Below are 21,096 nucleotides of genomic sequence, written 5' to 3'. Positions count from 1 at the left end.
GACCAAGGCGCAGCGTGAAATGCATACATGTTAAACTGAATAAACATACAGAAACAACAAAAGGCAACGAAACGTGACGTCAGAAGGCTATACACTAACAAGCCAAACTCACCGAGCACAAACAAGATCCCACAACCCAGGTAGGAACACTGGCTGCCTAAGTATGATCCCCAATCAGAGACAACGAGCGACAGCGGCCTCTGATTGGGAATCACACCCGGCCAAACGTAGAAATCGAAAACCTAGATCTAAACATAGATCTACCACAACATCGAACTCAACATGCACACACTGACCAAACTAACTAGAGTTCTGTAGGTCAGGGCGTGACAGTGAAGCATTTATTTGGGCTGCAATATCTGAGGCTGGTAACTCTACTGAACTTATCCTCTGCAGCATAGGTAACTGTGGGTCTTCATTTCCTGTGGCGGTCCTCATGAGAGCCAGTTTCATCATAGCGCTTGATGGTTTTTGCGACTGCAATTTAAAATACTTTCAAATTCTTGACATTTTCCGGATTGACTGACCTTCATGTGTTAAAGTAATGATGGACTGTAATTTCTCTTTGCTTATTTGAGCTGTTCTTGCCATAATATGGACTTGGTCTTTTACCAAATAGGGTTATCTTCTGTATACCCCCCTTACCTTGTCACAACACAACTGATTGGCTCAAATGCATTAAGAAGGAAAGAAATTCCACAAATTAACTTTTAAGAAGGCACACCTGTTAATTGAAGTGCATTCCAGGTGACCACCTCATGAAGCTGGTTGAGAGAATGCCAAGAGTGTGCAAAGCTGTCATCAAGGCAAAGGGTGGCTATTTGAAGAATCTCAAATATGAAATATATTTTTATTTGTTTTTTGGTTACTACATGATTCCATATGTGTTATTTCATAGTTTTGATGTCTTCACTATTATTCTACAATGTATTTTTTTTATTTTTTTATTAAGAAAAACCCTTGAATGAGTAGGTGTGTCCAAACTTTTGACTGGTAGTGTAAGTATTTCGCTACACCCACGATAACATATGCAAAATATGTGTACGCGACCAATAAAATATTATTTGATTTTGATCTTGAATATTACATGGGCATTGCGCACACAAATGGCTTCAAATAGCATCAGTGAGATTCAACATTACTGTAGTTGCAAATAGGCCTTAGGTAATGCTCCCCCACCTGCGGTAGGCTACCTGATCATCTAACATTCCCTGTTTGTTCAGCTATACACATAGCTTTTTTAGTCTAGATAGAAGTTGGCCCTAATCTATACACCAAACAAAGTGTATAAGTGTTTATAATCAACATTCTACAGATGAGGAAAATGGAGGAAAGTTGAAGTGTTGTTGAAAGAATATAATCCTAGGCTGCATTGCCATTCCACACCCTTCTCCTGAAGCTTGCACTTGCATACTCCCAGTCATGGGTTGCATCCCAATAATCACTCCTTTCTCCCGAAGTGTGCACTTGCACGCTCCCAGTTATGGATTTAACAATGGTGGAAACTCTCCAGCCAATGCCAACACCAATACGAAGCTTTTAAATTCATGAGATAGTGTGCAAGTGCATAATTTCGGAGAGATGTGGAGAAGTGGGATGAATTTTAAAAAAAACATTACTTTACAAAGGCACTGTAGTAAGAGAGCATTCAGACACCTTGATTTTTTTCCACATTTTGTTACGTTAACATTTTTAGTCATTTAGCAGACGCTCTTATCCAGAGCGATTTACAGGAGCAATTAGGGTTAAGTGCCTTGCTCAAGGGCACATTGACAGATTTTTCACCTAGTCGGCTCTGGGATTAGAACCAGCGACCTTTCGGTTACTGGCACAACGCTCTTAACCACTAAGCTACCTGCCTTATTCTACAATTGATTCAATAAATAAAAATCCTCAGCAATCTATGCGCAATACCCCATAATGACAAAGCGAAGACAGGTTTTTCTATGAGACTCGAAATTGAGCTCAGGTGCATCCTGTTTCCATTGATCATCCTTGAGATGTTTCTACAACTTGATTGGAGTCCACCTGTGGTAAATTCAATTGATTGGACATGATTTGGAAAGGCACACCTGTCTATATAAGGTCCCACAGTTGACAGTGCTGCTGCATTGAAGGTCCCCAAGAACACAGTGGCCTCCATCATTCTTAAATGGAAGAAGTTTGGAACCACCAAGACTCTTTCTAGAGCTGGCCGCCCGACCAAACTGAGCAACCGGGGGAGAAGGGCCTTGGTCAGGGAGGTGACCAAGAACTCGATGGTCACTCTGACAGAGCTCTAGAGTTCATCTGTGGAGATGGGAGAAACTTCCAGAAGGACAGCCATCTCTGCAGCACTCCACCAATCAGGCCTTTATGGTAGAGTGCCAGACGGAAGCCACTCCTCAGTAAAAGGCACATGACAGCCCGCTTGGACTTTGCCAAAAGGCACCTAAAGGACTCTCAGACCATGAGAAACAAGATTCTCTGGTCTGATGAAACCAAGATTCAACTCTTTGGTCTGAATGCCAAGCGTCACGTCTGGAGGAAACCTTGCACCATGCCTACGGTGAAGCATGGTGGTGGCAGCATCATGCTGTGGGGGTGTTTTTCAGTGGCAGGGACTGGGAGACTAGACAGGATCGAGGCAGAGATGAACGGAGCAAAGTACAGAGAGATCCTTGATGAAAACCTGCTCCAGAGCACTCAGGACCTCGGACTGCGGCGAAGGTTCACCTTCCAACAGACAACAACCCTAAGCACACAGCCAAGACAACGCAGGAGTGGCTTCGGGACAAGTCTCTGAATGTCCTTGAGTGGCCCGCCAGAGCCCAGACTTGAACCCGATCTAACATCTTTGGAGAGACCTGACAATAGCTGTGCAGCAACGCTCCCCATCCAACCTGTCAGAGTTTGAAAGCATCTGCAGAGAAGAATTGGAGAAACTCCTCAAATACAGGTGTGCCAAGCTTGTAGCATCATATCCAAGAAGATTCAAGGCTTTAATTGTTGCCAAAGGTACTTCAACAAAGTACTGAGTAAAGAGTCTGAATACTTATGTAAATGTAATAACTGTTTTTTATAAATTAGCAAAAAAATATAAACACCAGTTTTTGCTTCGTCATTATGGGGTATTATGTGTAGATTGATGAGGGGAGAAAAAAACAATTTAATCAATTTTAGAATAAGTCTGTAACCTAACAAAATGTGGAAAAAGTCAAGGGGTCTGAATACTTTCCGAAGGCACTTTGTCTTACTATCTGCAACATTCTGAACGGATCACCCCAATGAATTTGGAGTGATTTTGAAAAGACTGGCAAGTGTCTATAGTAGACTTGGACTGAAATAGATGCCAGTACTCATTTTGAGTGCCATTACTGTCACGATCGTCGTAAGCAACGGACCAAGGCGCAGCGTGATATGCGTACATCTTTTAATGAGTACTTTACAAATATACAAAAAACAACAAAATGATAAACGATACGTGAAGTCCTAAGGTTAACAAAACACAAACCTCTCCGGAACAAGATCCCACAAATGACAAGTGCAAAACAGGCTGCCTAAGTATGGTTCCCAATCAGAGACAACAAGCCACAGCTGCCTCTGATTGGGAACCACCCCGGCCAACATAGAAACACATAAACTAGAACATGAACAATGGAACACTAAACATAGAAACTAACACCCTGGCTCAACATATAAGACTCCCCAGAGCCAGGGCGTGACAGTACCCCCCCCCCCAAAGGCGCGGACTGCGACCGCGCCAACTAAACCCAACAGGGGAGGGGCCGGGTGGGCATTCCGCCTCGGAGGCGGATCCGGCTCCGGGCGTGACCACCACTCTCTAGCTACCCCCCCGTAGCGCCCCTGGTCTGGTCCCGCTGGCTGGAGCTGGACTGGACATCGGTGGAGCGGATTGCTTAGGCTCCGGTGTGGAGCAGCTGACCGGTACCTGACCAGGCACCGGTGGAACAGGCACGGGCTGTGCCGGACTGACGATGCGCACCACTGGCTTGGTGCGGGGAGCAGGTACCGGCCGGACCGGGCTGGCGACGCGCACCACAGGCTTGGTGCGAGGGGCAGGAACAGGCCGGGCCGGGCTGGCGACGCGCACCACAGGCTTGGTGCGAGGGGCAGGAACAGGCCGGACTGGGCTGGTGACGCGCACCACTGGTTTGGTGCGAGGGGCAGGAACAGGCCGGGCCGGACTGGGAACACGCACCACTAACTTAGTGCGGGGAGCAGGAACGGGTTGGGCCGTACTGGGAACAAGCACCACTAACTTAGTGCGGGGAGCAGGAACGGGTCGGGCCGGACTGGGAAGACGCACCACTAACTTAGTGCGGGGAGCGGGAACGGGTCGGGCCGGACAGGGAACACGCACCACTAACTTAGTGCGGGGAGCAGGAACGGGATGGGCCGTACTGGGAACACGCACCACTAACTTAGTGCGGGAAGCAGGAACGGGTTGGGCCGGGCTGGGAACACGCACCACTAACTTAGTGCGGGGAGCGGGAACGGGTCGGGCCGGACTGGGAACACGCACCACTAACTTAGTGCGGGGAGCAGGAATGGGTTGGGCCGTACTGGGAACACGCACCACTAACTTAGTGCGGGGAGCAGGAACGGGGCTGACCGTACTGGGAACACACACCACTGGCCTTGTGCGGGAATCAGGAACGGGCCGGACCGGACTGGTGACACACACCACTTGCTTGGTGCGAGGAGCGGGACTGGGTTTCCTCATAAACCTCCGCTCCCTCTGCTGCCTACTCAGTTCCTCTCGCCGTGCCTCTACACTCTCCTTCTCCCTCCTGACCAATGGCCCCCGTAACCTGGTGGCCTCCTCTCCTAGTCCACAAACTCGCCCTGTAGCTGCCTCCAACAGCCCCGTCGTCCATGCCGTGTGCCCCCCCCAAAACATTTATTGGGGTTGCCTCTCGCCTGTCCGACGACGGCCCGGTTGGCGCCGCTTCTCCTCTCCTGCCTGGACATCCTCCCTCATCGCCCTCCGGTAGCGGACGGCTTCCTCCTCGGTGATCTTCCCCCAACCGAGGAGGACATCCACTAGCGTTACCTCCGGCGTTTGCTCCTGGACACGCTGCTTGGTCCTTATTTTGTGGGATCTTCTGTCACGATCGTCGTAAGCAACGGACCAAGGCGCAGCGTGATATGCGTACATCTTTTAATGAGTACTTTACAAATATACAAAAAACAACAAAACGATAAACGATACGTGAAGTCCTAAGGTTAACAAAACACAAACCTCTCCGGAACAAGATCCCACAAATGACAAGTGCAAAACAGGCTGCCTAAGTATGGTTCCCAATCAGAGACAACAAGCCACAGCTGCCTCTGATTGGGAACCACCCCGGCCAACATAGAAACACATAAACTAGAACACTAAACATACAGTGGGGAAAAAAAGTATTTAGTCAGCCACCAATTGTGCAAGTTCTCCCACTTAAAAAGATGAGAGAGGCCTGTAATTTTCATCATAGGTACACGTCAACTATGACAGACAAATTGAGGGAAAAAAATCCAGAAAATCACATTGTAGGATTTTTTATGAATTTATTTGCAAATTATGGTGGAAAATAAGTATTTGGTCACCTACAAACAAGCAAGATTACTGGCTCTCACAGACCTGTAACTTCTTATTTAAGAGGCTCCTCTGTCCTCCACTCGTTACCTGTATTAATGGCACCTGTTTGAACTTGTTATCAGTATAAAAGACACCTGTCCACAACCTCAAACAGTCACACTCCAAACTCCACTATGGCCAAGACCAAAGAGCTGTCAAAGGACACCAGAAACAAAATTGTAGACCTGCACCAGGCTGGGAAGACTGAATCTGCAATAGGTAAGCAGCTTGGTTTGAAGAAATCAACTGTGGGAGCAATTATTAGGAAATGGAAGACATACAAGACCACTGATAATCTCCCTCGATCTGGGGCTCCACGCAAGATCTCACCCCGTGGGGTCAAAATGATCACAAGAACGGTGAGCAAAAATCCCAGAACCACACGGGGGGACCTAGTGAATGACCTGCAGAGAGCTGGGACCAAAGTAACAAAGCCTACCATCAGTAACACACTACGCCGCCAGGGACTCAAATCCTGCAGTGCCAGACGTGTCCCCCTGCTTAAGCCAGTACATGTCCAGGCCCGTCTGAAGTTTGCTAGAGTGCATTTGGATGATCCAGAAGAGGATTGGGAGAATGTCATATGGTCAGATGAAACCAAAATAGAACTTTTTGGTAAAAACTCAACTTGTCGTGTTTGGAGGACAAAGAATGCTGAGTTGCATCCAAAGAACACCATACCTACTGTGAAGCATGGGTGTGGAAACATTATGCTTTGGGGCTGCTTTTCTGCAAAGGGACCAGGACGACTGATCCGTGTAAAGGAAAGAATGAATGGGGCCATGTATCGTGAGATTTTGAGTGAAAACCTCCTTCCATCAGCAAGGGCATTGAAGATGAAACGTGGCTGGGTCTTTCAGCATGACAATGATCCCAAACACACCGCCCGGGCAACGAAGGAGTGGCTTCGTAAGAAGCATTTCAAGGTCCTGGAGTGGGCTAGCCAGTCTCCAGATCTCAACCCCATAGAACATCTTTGGAGGGAGTTGAAAGTCCGTGTTGCCCAGCGACAGCCCCAAAACATCACTGCTCTAGAGGAGATCTGCATGGAGGAATGGGCCAAAATACCCTAGCAACAGTGTGTGAAAACCTTGTGAAGACTTACAGAAAACGTTTGACCTGTGTCATTGCCAACAAAGGGTATATAACAAAGTATTGAGAAACTTTTGTTATTGACCAAATACTTATTTTCCACCATAATTTGCAAATAAATTCATTAAAAATCCTACAATGTGATTTTCTTGATTTTTTCCCCTCATTTTGTCTGTCATAGTTGACGTGTACCTATGATGAAAATTACAGGCCTCTCTCATCTTTTTAAGTGGGAGAACTTGCACAATTGGTGGCTGACTAAATACTTTTTTTCCCCACTGTAGAAACTAACACCCTGGCTCAACATATAAGAGTCCCCAGAGCCAGGGCGTGACAGTTACTGTTGATATTTAGGTGCAAGAACTCTACAAACTATTTGAGCTAATATTCTATAAGAGGTGCAGGAACTCGTGCAGTGTGGTAACACTGATGGTTTCTCGGAACGGCAGGTTTCTATGGATGTGGCTAGATGGAGAATTAAAGTAACAGGTTGGGATAATTAACGTTGCAAGTTAGGTTATGGTTAGGAAAAGGGTTAGGCTTAGCTAAAATGCTGTACTCCATCTAGCCACAACCGTAGAAGCCATCAGTTCTGAGAAAACATCAGTGACCATCAGTATCACCACACCGGTACCCAGTTCCTGTGAGCTCCTACCCAAGTCAAGCACTGCATGTGTCTAAATCATGGCCGTGTCTGAAAAACGTTTTTAGCCGTCAACCCTTGCTTCATCATCCTGGTCTCCTCAATTCCTTAAAGTGCATTGGAGAGAGAGGATCCATGGTCCCTTCTTCTGACAACCTCCAATGAGATTTATATATATATATATTTTTAACTGGATAGGAAAATATTTGACACAAACTGTCAAGTGAACCTAACCAAAACTTGCCACCAAAAGGCTTTGGCAGGCACTGAGCATCGTCATCCACGAAGGTGGTTTGTGGCAGTGAGGGTTGTAAAAGTCATGATGTGGTTGGTGGGGTCTCCAGGGCTGAAGAAATCAGGGCTGAAGAATGGGAAGAGGCTTTCCTTGGTGGGCATGTGGTTGTATGCGTAGAGTTGACGACCTGACATTCACATGTACCTGTAAAGTTTGTACCTGTAAAGTAAATACAAATTGTAATTGACAAATTGCCCCTCAGGGATGAAAGGGCTTGAATAGAAAGGAGAGGATATGATGAGCCAAACAACTTCTCTCCGACAATAAATGTTAAATATCCAACTTGTATCTTCGCATACTAATCATGATACTTCAAAGGCTGGCTCCAAAGACAACCCCAAAACATGCATGAACCCCCAAAAATGAAACATTTCCTTAAGTCAAGTTTCCCACAGTGTGATTACACCCTCTCCTGGCGAGGAGACATTTAAGGTATTGTATTTATTTCATTGTAGCTGACTAGGCTATGTTGGAGCTGCAATCTGATTTGTTGCCTTGCAGAAAGTCCTTGTTGATTTAAAGTGGGTACTTAATGCGGGAAAAACTCAATATATGTTTTCTAATTCTAGTTGAATTATTTCAGATGGCTTACACATTTATGCATTGGATGGTTCTTTCATCAAGCAGGTTCCCGCCTATAAATAGGCAAATTGACAATTTGACATTTAAAAAACATACGGATGAGCTAAAGAAGCTGAGATTTAAAGTCGGCTTATTTTATAGAAATAGATCATGTCTCTCGCTAAACAGCAGGAAGCAGATTGTACAGTCAGTTTTCCTGCCAATTCTTGACTATGGTGACACCCTTTATCAGAATGTAGCGGCCACTACTCTTAACCTTTGGATGCTATCTACCATAGCACCCTTCGCTTTGTCACAGATGACAGTCTTAATACGCATCACTACATAAAAAGGTTGGTTGGTCATCATTAAAGTCCCGTAGATCACTTCACTATTCCATTTGTGTTTACAAAGCTCTACTACACAAACTTCCGACTTACATAACTTCGTTGTTGAAGCAGGGTTGGTTAACTCTACAGGTTCTTGGGGTCTGCACCGAACTAGGTAAATCCGCTTTTAGTTTTAACGCTCCAGATTTTTGGAATCACTTCATTACATTTGGATTCCCTGGTGCCACTAGGGCAGTTTAAAATCCTGATGATAAATGGGTTCACCGTGGTGTGCAATTGTTTGAATTGATTGACCTTAATAACCTGTTCATGATGGCTGTGATGTTTGGGATGTTCTATGTAATGTACTTGTTATTCTATCTTGTTATTCCATCTTGTATCTTGTAGTTCTCTCTTTTCTTTTATGTCCTCAGGGCACCCCTGAATAAATAAAGTTAATAAGAATCTAACCTTAACACCTTCTATATCATGTTCTACCATAGAGATGTACTAGACTAGAGCACTTTGGGCTACAGGTGGTGGTTGTGGCCAAAAGCATCCCCACAGCGGTGTTCAAAGACCCAGAACCCCTTCTCGGGGTGAGATTCGCCCATCGTGATGTCATGGTCATGGAGGACTCAGTTGCTCCACCCACACACCACACACCAGATCCAGTTCCAGTTCCAGTCCCTCACCTCCACTTCCCAGTAGGCTCTGTGGCTGGTGAACCCCTGGGTGGCGATGACTCACGGCACCTGGGTGAAGTGCTGGGCAGATGGGGTGCCCACCTGGATCTCACGGGACGCCTGCCTGAACAGGAGCAATGGGTGGGCTGTGCTGGGGTCACCTCAACTGAGAGGAGGAGACGAGAGGGGATAGGTAGGGATAGATATTTATCTGGCAGAGCCAAAGGTTAGATAAGGGTTAAGGTTGGGAGGGGGGATAGGTAAGAAAACTTTACGATTAATTGTTGGATTCATTTCCCCCCAATTATAGACGGTATATCCACAAGTTCAGTAAGGGTTAAGGTCAAAGTGAAGCATACATAGGGTTATCAAGCCACCATCTGGAACCATTCAAAATCTGCTGGCTGTTCACATACACAATGTAAAACACAACATGGGAGGCAGACTCTCAGGAGTCAGGACTTCACCTAAGTTCACCAGTGAACTCTTTAACCATGGGAAGCTCTGAGGAATAAACAGAATAGGTCAAACAAAATTTAGAAAATGTATAACTGCAAAATAATGTAAAATGTTGTACATCTGTAAGCTTGTAATTATCAGATTGATTACCATTGGAATACGTGTAGCGAAACAGTATGTACGCTCGAGAGACTTCCGGATGGTTGTATGAGGTTGGTACATCTGGGCCCGTATTCCGTCACAGTATAAGTAATGATCTAGGACCTCTGCATCAATAATCTGACTCTTTGGCTGCGCTTACACAGACAGAACTGGGCCTGGTTTCCCGGTAGCGATGGAATTTAGGCATGCACCGTACAAATAATGGCCGAAGATGTCTCACCAGTTTCCCAAAACACCATTACAAAGTGAGACTTACTGTGTCGTTACAGGAAATAAAGCCAAAGTTGCTCGTTCGTGTCACACCCTGGCTCTGGGGACTCTATATGTTGAGCCAGGGTGTGTAGATTATATGTGTTTGTGTTCTGTGTTGTAGTATCTAGTTTTGTATTTCTATGTTGGCCAGAGTGGTTCTCAATCAGAGGCAACGAGTGTCAGCTGTTGCTGGTTGTCTCTGATTGGGAACCACATTTAAACAGGCTGTTTTCCCACAGTAGTTGTGGGATCTTGTTCCGTGTTGGTTTATTTTGTAGCCAAGGACTTCACGTGTCATTATCGTTTTGTTGTTTTGTTCTTGTTATCACTATTGATAATAAAGTATGTTCGCTCCTCACGCTGCGCCTTGGTCCTCCTCCTTCGACGATCGTGACAGTTCGCTATAGAAAATATCAACGTGACCTAAAAATAGGATATGGTGACAATGGTTTTCGCAATCGCTCAACAAATCATTGTAGCCTAATGGCAAGCAGTAATTGAGCTTCAAGTAGGCCTACAGATATTCTGCAATTAAACAATTTAAATAATTAACCATGAAGTAGCAAGTTAAGATACATTGCCATAGACCTAATATGTTGACCTTTAGATTATTGGTTAGGCTACAGTGAAATGTGTGAGCTTTTAGATAATAGTAGCCTATAGGCCTAATGGATACGAACATTGAAGCGGCTCAGATGTAGCCTAATGGCTTAATACTAGGTAGGTCTATCGATTGCACATACTTGAAAGTGATGTCAATATTTAGCCTAAAAATCGAGCTATTATATATGTAAAGTATATATTTCGGTTATCTCTGTTCTTTTTTTTTGTATCCTTGCTTTGCTTGTTTAGAACATTGCAAACTTTTAGGCTATTTATATTTAACTATGATGTTTTCGACAGTCACAGGGAGACAGATAAACATCTTCATTCTATGTTTAGCAGAGATGTTCTGTGTATAAAGTGACGCGAGAGGGCTTTCGGCGATCTACTAACACACTTAGCTGTTGGTCTGAGGCATCAATGGTCTGAGGCAGGCATTAGATTACGAATAATTTAAAGTGCAACGTTAATAAAGTCGGTTTTGGGACAAGAGTAAAAATGGCCTTGTGACTTCAACATGGGGATGGTGCAACAGAGTTCACGTTTGACAAAATGTCAAAAGTATTCCATTCATTAAAACTCACCTCTATCCAGCACAACACTCACAAGGAAATACTTATCTTCCTCTTCAGGGGGAAAACATCACAATCTGATACATTTCCTTCATTGGTTTCAGGGGGATTTTGGAAGACTGGTAAACTCTGCCATCTTTCTTGAAGCTATAAATCAATGGAAATGTTCATTATAATTCCCGTACCCACATCTCTGCTCAACAACCATTGGTTTAGCCATACAGGACACAGATTGAAAACGTTTTAATGCTTTGTCCCTGTTCAGAGGTAAAACTATACTGAAGAGACATACAACCACAGGTATGGACTTTGATTGATACAAAAATACACTGCTCAAAAAAATAAAGGGAACACTTAAACAACACATCCCAGATCTGAATGAATGAAATAATCTTATTAAATACTTTTTTCTTTACATAGTTGAATGTGCTGACAAAAAAATCACACAAAAATTATCAATGGAAATCAAATTGATCAACCCATGGAGGTCTGGATTTGGAGTCACCCTCAAAATTAAAGTGGAAAACCACACTACAGGCTGATCCAACTTTGATGTAATGTCCTTAAAACAAGTCAAAATGAGGCTCAGTAGTGTGTGTGGCCTCCACGTGCCTGTATGACCTCCCTACAACGCCTAGGCATGCTCCTGATGAGGTGGCGGATGGTCTCCTGCGACTGCCAACTCCTGGACAGTCTGTGGTGCAACGTGGCATTGGTGGATGGAGCGAGACATGATGTCCCAGATGTGCTCAATTGGATTCAGGTCTGGGGAACGGGCGGGCCAGTCCATAGCATCAGGTGAAGAAGCTGTATGTGGAGGTCCTGGGCTGGCGTAGTTATATGTGATCTGTGGTTGTGAGGCCGGTTGAAAATACTGCTAAATTCTCTAAAACGATGTTGGAGGACGGCTTATGGTAGAGACATGAACATTCAATTCTCTGGCAACAGCTCTGGTGGACTTTCCTGCAGTCAGCATGCCAATTTCACACTCCCTCAAAACCTCAGACATCTGTGGCATTGTGTTGTGTGACAAAACTGCACATTTTAGAGTAGCCATTTATTGTCCCCAACACAAGGTACACCTGTGTTATGATCATACTGTTTAATCAGCTTCTTGATATGCAACACCTGTCAGGTGGATGGATTATCTTAACAAAGGAGAAATGCTCACTAACAGGGATGTAAACAAATATGTGCATTTTAGAGAAATTCGTTTTTTGTGCGTATTGAACATTTCGGGAATCTTTTCATTCAGGTCATGAAACATGGGACCAACACTTTACATGTTGCGTTTATATTTTTGTACAGTGTAGTACTTCTTTTATATATACACTACCAGTCAAAGGTTTGGACACACCTACTGATTCAAGGGTTTTTCTTTATTTTTACTATTTTCTACAATGTAGAATAATAGTGAAGACATCAAAACTATGAAATAACACATATGGAATCATGTAGTAACCAAAAAAGTGTTAAACAACTAAAAATATATATTTTATATTTGAGATTCTTCAAATAGCCACCCTTTGCCTTGATGAAAGCTTTGCACACTCTTGGCATTCTCTCAAACAGCTTCACCTGGAATGCTTTTCCAACTGTCTTGAATGAGTTCCCACATATGCTGAGCACTTGTTGGCTGCTTTTCCTTCACTCTGCAGTCCGACTCATCCCAAACCATCTCAATTGGGTTGAGGTCAGGTGATTGTGGAGGCCAGGTCATCTGATGCAGCACTCCATCCCTCTCCTTCTAGGTAAAATAGCCCTTACACAACCTGGAGGTGTGTTTTAGTCATTGTTCTGTTGAAAAACAAATTATAGTCCCACTAAGCCCAAACCAGATGGGATCGTGTATCGCTGTAGAATGCTGTGGTATCCATGCTGGTTAAGTGTTCCTTGAATTCTAAATAAATCACAGACAGTGTCACCAGCAAAGCACCCCCTCACCATAACACCTCCTCCTCCATGCTTTACGGTGGGAAATACACATGCAGAGATCATCAGTTCACCCACACCGCGTCTCACAAAGACACGGCGGTTGGGTGAGACCGCGGTTGGAACCAAAAATCTCCAATTTGGACTCCAGACCAAAGGACACATTTCCACCGGTCTAATGTCCATTGCTCGTGTTTCTTGGCCCAAGCAGGTCTCTTCTTCCTATTGGTGTCCTTTAGTAATCGTTTCTTTGCAGCAATTCGACCATGAAGGCCTGATTCACACAGTCCCCTCTGAACAATTGATGTTGACATGTGTCTGTTACTTGATCTCTGTGAAGCATTTATTTCGGCTGCAATTTCTGAGGCTAGTAACTCTAATGGACTTATCCTCTGCAGCAGAGGTAACTCTGGGTCTTCCATTCCTGTGGTGGTATTCAAGAGAGACAGTTTCATCAGAGCGCTTGATGTTTTTTGCAACTGCACTTGAAGAAACTTTCCAAGTTCTTGAAATGTTCCGTATTAACTGACCTTCATGTCTTAAAGTAATGATGGACTGTCGTTTCTATTTGATTATTTGAGCTGTTCTTGACATAATATGGACTTGGTCTTTTACCAAATAGGGCTATTTTCTGTATACCCCCCCTACCTTGTCACAACACAACTGATTGGCTCAAACGCATTAAGAGAGAAATAAATTCCACAAATTAACTTTTAAGAAGGCACACCTGTTAATTGAAATGCATTCTAGGTGACTACCTCATGAAGCTGGTTGAGAGAATGCCAAGAGTGTGCAAAGCTGTCATCAAGGCAAACGGGGGCTATTTGAAGACTCTCAAATATAAAATATATTTTTATTTGTTTAACACTTTTTTGGTTACTACATGATTCCATATGTGTTATTTCATAGTTTTGATGTCTTCACTATTATTCTACAATGTAGAAAATAGTAAAAATAAAGAAAAACCCTTGAATGAGTAGGTGTGTCCAAACCTTTGACTGGTAGTGTATATATAAAAGAAGTACTACACTGTACAAAAATATAAACGTACTGTATATATACAAAGGTATGTGGACACCCCTTCAAATTAGTGGATTCGGCTATTTCAGCCACACCCATTGCTGATAGGTGTATAAAATCGAGCACACATCTACAGTATCCAATCTCCATAGACAAACATTGGCAGTAGAATGGCATTACTGAAGAGCTCAGTGACTTTCAACGTGGCACCGTCATAGGATGCCACCTTTCCAACAAGTCAGTTCATCAACTTTCTGCCCTTCATATGTTTCCAAGATGGCGTAGTAGTGCAGTTGTGTTTTCATCGTATGTCTGTAAATAGCCTGTAAATACCCTATTTTTCGTACATATTTCCCTATCAGACTTTTCATCCTTCTACAAGATATACTTTCCTGCAACCCGCCTCACTCAATGTGGAACGGATTCTATTATTGACTTACCTTTATCTAGAATCTAGAATCTCCAGTTGAAACTAGCTAGCCAGCTAACTAGCTACTTGCTATTAGCCACAGCTAGCGGTGTTTCACCCAGAACATTGGATTTTTTTTCTGCGGGATTAATTTTAATCACTGGACATTGATCACCGGATATTCGGCCAGTCAGCACAGCGCGTTATCGACCCAGAACATATCAGTTTTTCCGCCGGAATCACTGAATCGCTGGACCTTTAACTCCGGATTCATCGCTACCAGCTAGCTACAACAAAACGGACGCTGTGGTCTGGCTAATCATCCTGAGCTAGGCCCATCTCCCGGCTATCTACCTCTCTGTCAACCGGACGGGACCACCTAGTGTTGACACGGAGCCCCGCCGATCCTACACGACTGGTCTGCCGACGAAATCGTCTGATGTGGTTACGACGTTAACCACAAAGATTCCATCCATCTGCTAGCCCTGGCCCGCTAGCACACGCTAGCCGTGGCCTCTTACTCACTAGTACTTCACCACCGGACCTTATGATAACTCAGCTATACAGCTGATATCTGCTGGACTGTTCCTTTTTACGGTACTACATCCTGTTTATGTTTAGCCTCAGCCCAAACATGGTTAGTTTATTGTTGTTTCGGTTATTTCTAATTGTACCATATCACTGTAGACCCCCCAGCCTAGCTAAACCTGCCTTAGATAGCTCCTTTGCCCCTCCCCCTATACACGCGGAGACCGACTCAATTGAGGCCTCCAGCGATGCTATCTCTTTCATTGTTACCCAACGCTTAGGTTTACCTCCACTTTACTCATATCCTTCCATATCCTTGTCTGTACATAATGCCCTGAATCTTTTCTATAACACCCGGAAATCTGCCCCCTTTATTCTATGTACCCAACGCACTAGAAGACCAGTTCTTAAAGCCTTTAGCCGTATCCTTATTCTAGTCCTCCTCTGTTCCTCTGGTGATGTAGAGGCTAACCCAGGCCCTGCAGCCCTCAGTATCACTCCTACTCCCCAGGCGCTATCATTTGATGACTTCTGTAATCGCAAAAGTCTTGGTTTCTTGCACATAAATATCAGAAGTCTACTTCCTAAGTTTGAGTTATTCACTCCGTTAGCACACTCTGCCAACCCTGATGTTCTAGCAGTGTCTGAATCCTGGCTCAGGAAGGCCACCAAAAATTCTGAAATTTCCATCCCCAACTATAACATTTTCCGTCTAGATAGAACTGCCAAAGGGGGTGGAGTTGCAATCTACTGTAGAGATAGCCTGCAGAGCTCTATCATACTATCCAGGTCTGTGCCCAAACAGTTTGAGCTTCTACTTCTAAACATCCACCTTTCCAGAAATAAGTCTCTCACTGTTGCCGCTTGCTACAGACCCCCCTCAGCCCCCAGCTGTGCCCTGGACACCATATGTGAATTGATTGCCCCCCATTTATCCTCAGAGTTTGTACTGCTTGGTGACCTAAATTGGGATATGCTTAATACCCCAGCCATCCTACAATCCAAGCTAGATGCCCTCAACCTCACGCAAATGATCAACGAACCTACCAGGTACAACCCTAAATCCGTAAACATGGGTACCCTCATAGATATCATCCTGACTAACATACCCTCTAAATACACCTCAGCTGTCTTCAACCAGGATCTCAGCGATCACTGCCTTATTGCCTGCGTCCGTAACGGGTCCGCGGTCAAACGACCACCCCTCATCACTGTCAAACGCTCCCTAAAACACTTTAGCGAGGAGGCCTTCCTAATTGACCTGGCCCAGGTATCCTGGATGGATATAGATCTCATTCCGTCAGTAGAGGATGCCTGGTTGTTCCTTAAAAGTAATTTCCTCTCAATCTTAAATAAACATGCCCCATTCAAAAAATACAGAACTAAGAACCGATATAGCCCCTGGTTCTCCTCAGACTTGACTGCCCTTGACCAGCACAAAAACATCCTGTGGCGTACAGCATTAGCATCAAATAGCCCCCGCGATATGCAACTTTTCAGGGAAGTTAGGAACCAATATACACAAGCAGTCAGGAAAGCAAAGGCTAACTTTTTCAAACAGAAATTTGCATCCTGTAGCACTAACTCCAAAATGTTTTGGGACACTGTAAAGTCCATGGAGAATAAGAGCACTTCCTCCCAGCTGCCCACTGCACTGAGGCTAGGAAACACTATCACCACCGATAAATCTACAATAATCGAGAATTTCAACAAGCATTTTGCTACAGCTGGCCATGCTTTCCATCTGGCTACCACTAACCCGGCCACCAACTCTGCACCCTCTGCTGCAACTTGCCCATGCCCCCCCCCGCTTCTCCTTCACACAAATTCAGACAGCTGATGTTTTGAAAGCGCTGCAAAATCTGGACCCCTACAAATCAGCTGGGCTAGACAATCTGGACCCTTTCTTTCTAAAACTAGCCGCCGAAATTGTCGCAACCCCTATTACTAGTCTGTTCAACCTCTCTTTCATAACGTCTGAGATCCCCAGAGATTGGAAAGCTGCCGCGGTCATCCCCCTCTTCAAAGGGGGTGACACTCTAGATCCAAACTGCTACAGACCTATATCCATCCTGCCCTTCGAAAGTATTCGAAAGCCAAGTTAACAAACAGATCATCGACCATTTCGAATACCACCGTACCTTCTCCGCTATGCAATCCGGTTTCCGAGCTGGTCACGGGTGCACTTCAGCCACGCTCAAGGTCCTAAACGATATTATAACCGCGATTGATAATAGACAGTACTGTGCAGCCGTCTTCATCGACCTGGCCAAGGCTTTCGACTCTGTCAACCACCGCATTCTTATTGGCAGACTAAATAGCCTTAGTTTCTCAAATGACTGCCTCGCCTGGTTCACCAACTACTTCTCAGATAGAGTTCAGTGTGTCAAATCGGAGGGCCTGTTGTCTGGACCTATGGCAGTCTCTATGGGGGTGCCACAGGGTTCAATTCTTGGGCCGACACTTTTCTCTGTGTATATCAATGATGTCGCTCTTGCTGCTGGTGACTCTCAGATCCACCTCTACGCAGACGACACCATTTTGTATACATCTGGCCCTTCATTGGACACTGTGTTAACAAACCTCCAAACGAGCTTCAATGCCATACAACAATCCTTCAGTAGCCTCCAACTGCTCTTAAACACTAGTAAAACTAAATGCATGCTTTTCAATCGAACGCTGCTGGCACCCGCCCACCCGACTAGAATCACCACTCTCGACGGGTCTGACCTAGAGTATGTGGACAACTACAAATACCTAGGTGTCTGGTTAGACTGTAAACTCAACTTCCAGACTCACATAAAGAATCTCCAATCCAAAGTTAAATCTAGAATCGGCTTCCTATTTCGCAACAAAGCCTCCTTCACTCATGCTGCCAAACATGCCCTCGTAAAACTGACTATCCTACCGATCCTTGACTTCGGCGATGTCATTTACAAAATAGCCTCCAACACTCTACTCAGCAAATTGGATGTAGTCTATCACAGTGCCATCCGTTTTGTCTCCAAAGCCCCATACACTACCCACCACTGTGACCTGTACGCTCTTGTTGGCTGGTCCTCACTACATGTTCGTCGTCAAACCCACTGGCTCCAGGCCATCTATAAATCACTGCTAGGCAAATCCCCGCCTTATCTTAGCTCATTGGTCACCATAGCAGCACCCACCCGTAGTCTGCGCTCCAGCAGGTATATCTCACTGGTCATTCCCAAAGCCAACACCTCCTTTGGCCGCCATTCCTTCCAGTTCTCTGCTGCCAATGACTGGAACGAATTGCAAAAATCTCTGAAGCTGGAGACTCTTATCTCCCTCAATAACTTTAAGCATCAGTTGTCAGAGCACCTTACCGATCACTGCACCTGTACACAGCCCATCTGAAATTAGCCCACCCAACTACCTCATCCCTATATTGTTATTTATTTTGCTCTTTTGCACCCCAGTATCTCTATTTGCACATAATCTCTTGCACATCTAGCATTCCAGTGTTAATACTATTGTAATTATTCTGCACTATAGCCTATTTACTGCCTTACCTCCATAACTTGCTACATTTGCACACACTGTATATATATTTTCTGTTGTATTTCTGACTTTATGTTTTTTACCCCATATGTAACTCTGTGTTGTTTTTATTGCACTACTTTGCTTTATCTTGGCCAGGTCGCAGTTGTAAATGAGAACCTGTTCTCAACTGGCTTACCTGGTTAAATAAAGGTGAAATAAAAATAAAATAAAAAAAATTAAAAAAATTATAGAGCTGCCCCGGTTAACTGTAAGTGCTGTTATTGTGAAGTGGAAACTCTAGGAGCAACATCGGCTCAGCCGCAAAGTGGTAGGCCACACAAGCTCATGTAACGGGACCGCCGAGTGCTGAAGCGGGTAGCGCTTAAAAATCGTCTGTCCTTGGTTGCAACACACACTACCGAGTTCCAAACTGCCTCTGGAAGCAACGTCAGCACAAGGATTGTTAGTCGGGAGCTTCATGAAATGGCCTAGCAGCTGCACAAAAGATCACCATGTGCAATGCCAAGCGTCAGCTGGAGTGGTGTAAAGCTTGCCGCCATTGGACTCTGGAGCAGTGGAATCGCGTTCTCTGGCAGTCTGACGGACGGATCTGGGTTTGTCTGATGGCAGGAGAACATTACCTACTCCAATGCATAGTGCCAATTGTTTGGTGGAGGAGGAATAATGGTCTGGTGCTGTTTTTTATGGTTCGGGCTAGGCCCCTTAGTTCCAGGGAAGGGAAATCTTAACGCTACAGCATACAATTACATTCTAGACGATTATGTGCTTCCAACTTTGTGCCAACAGTTTGGGGAAGGCCCTTTCCTTGTTTCAACATGACAAATGCCCCTGTGCACAAAGCGAGGTCCATACAGAAATGGTTTGCCGAGATCGGTGTGGAAGAACTTGATTGGCCTGCACAGAGCCCTGACCTCAACCCTATCGAACACATTTGGGATGAATTGGAACGCCGACTGCGAGCCAGGCCTAATCTCCCAACATCAGTGCCCGACCTCACCAATGCTCTTGTGTCTGAATGGAAGCAAGTCCCTGCAGCAATGTTCCAACAACTAGTGGAAAGCATTCCCAGAAGATCCAGGCCCACACTCCGTGTCCGCTCAAACCATCTCTCACTCGGACTGAGACTGCAGCTCACTGCATGGGCGTCCCCGACCTCCATGCCTCCAGGCCCACACTCCGTGTCCGCTCAAACCATCTCTCACTCGGACTGAGACTGCAGCTCACTGCATGGGCGTCCCCGACCTCCATGCCTCCAGGCCCACACTCCGTGTCCGCTCAAACCATCTCTCACTCGGACTGAGACTGCAGCTCACTGCATGGGCGTCCCCGACCTCCATGCCTCCAGGCCCACACTCCGTGTCCGCTCAAACCATCTCTCACTCGGACTGAGACTGCAGCTCACTGCATGGGCGTCCCCGACCTCCATGCCTCCAGGCCCACACTCTGTGTCCATTGAAAGGAATTAGGAGCATGGATGTGTCTGTGTATAGCTCCATCTAGTGTACTTGTAATGTCATGGTATTTGTGAGGAAGGCATGTACCCTACCAGATGAAGTTTGGGCACAACCTCCAAGAGTTTTTAGGGTGATTTTCAATTGTATTTACTTGATTAAATTGTGTCCGCTCTCCTTGCCTACTTTTCAAGACAAATTGTCAATATTTCCTCACAGCTGAGTTAAGAGCCCTGGGTCAACATGTCACACCCGCCTCTCTCTAAATGAGCAACCTGAACAGATTAAAAGGGAGAGTCTTATTTGCATACTCATTGCGTCCTCTATCCTCTCTCCTCGTCTCCGTCTAAAAAACCATTGTATGAGAAAGCCAGAGGTCCCTTGTTTTAAAAAAGGGTGGATTGTTCTCCATTCTTCCCTGATTCAGAATACATCATTTTCATTGCCATGGCATGCTTGGTTCAATAGCTATTGACGAGAGAAAACCAAGTATCCAATATAAAACTAACTTTACCTCAGTGCTGAATTGAACCATATACCTATTGAACCATATATCTACAGGCTCTAAAAAGTCGGGTAAACAATACTTTCCTGTGGATATTTTGTATCAAATTTCAAGCAGCTGAAGGAAAAACCTACCTGCACAGACAACCAGTAGAGTAAGTTTAAATTTAATTTTATTCAACATTCTGGCTTGCAATGAACATTTACACGATTTTGCAGCCATTAGTTTCAGGCTGTATATACCAATTAATTCTGAAGTGCTTGGCCATGTTCGAAAGCATCAAAACCGTGATGTATCTTGGGTAAATTGTGACAGACTGATCTACAAATAATATTGAGTAGTTATTTATGATGGAAGGTGATTTATAGATCAGTCAGTCTCGACTCGCCTTTAAAGTCGGTTGCTATGTCAAACATGCCCATTGTGATGTCTGGCTATTGGGGAGAGGA

The sequence above is a fragment of the Coregonus lavaretus genome (assembly GCF_964263955.1).
Source record: "Coregonus lavaretus genome assembly, chromosome: 7".
In the NCBI taxonomy this organism is placed as follows: Eukaryota; Metazoa; Chordata; class Actinopteri; order Salmoniformes; family Salmonidae; genus Coregonus; species Coregonus lavaretus.
The sequence above is the reverse complement of the archived record's forward strand: the minus strand, read 5'-3'. Positions refer to the sequence as shown.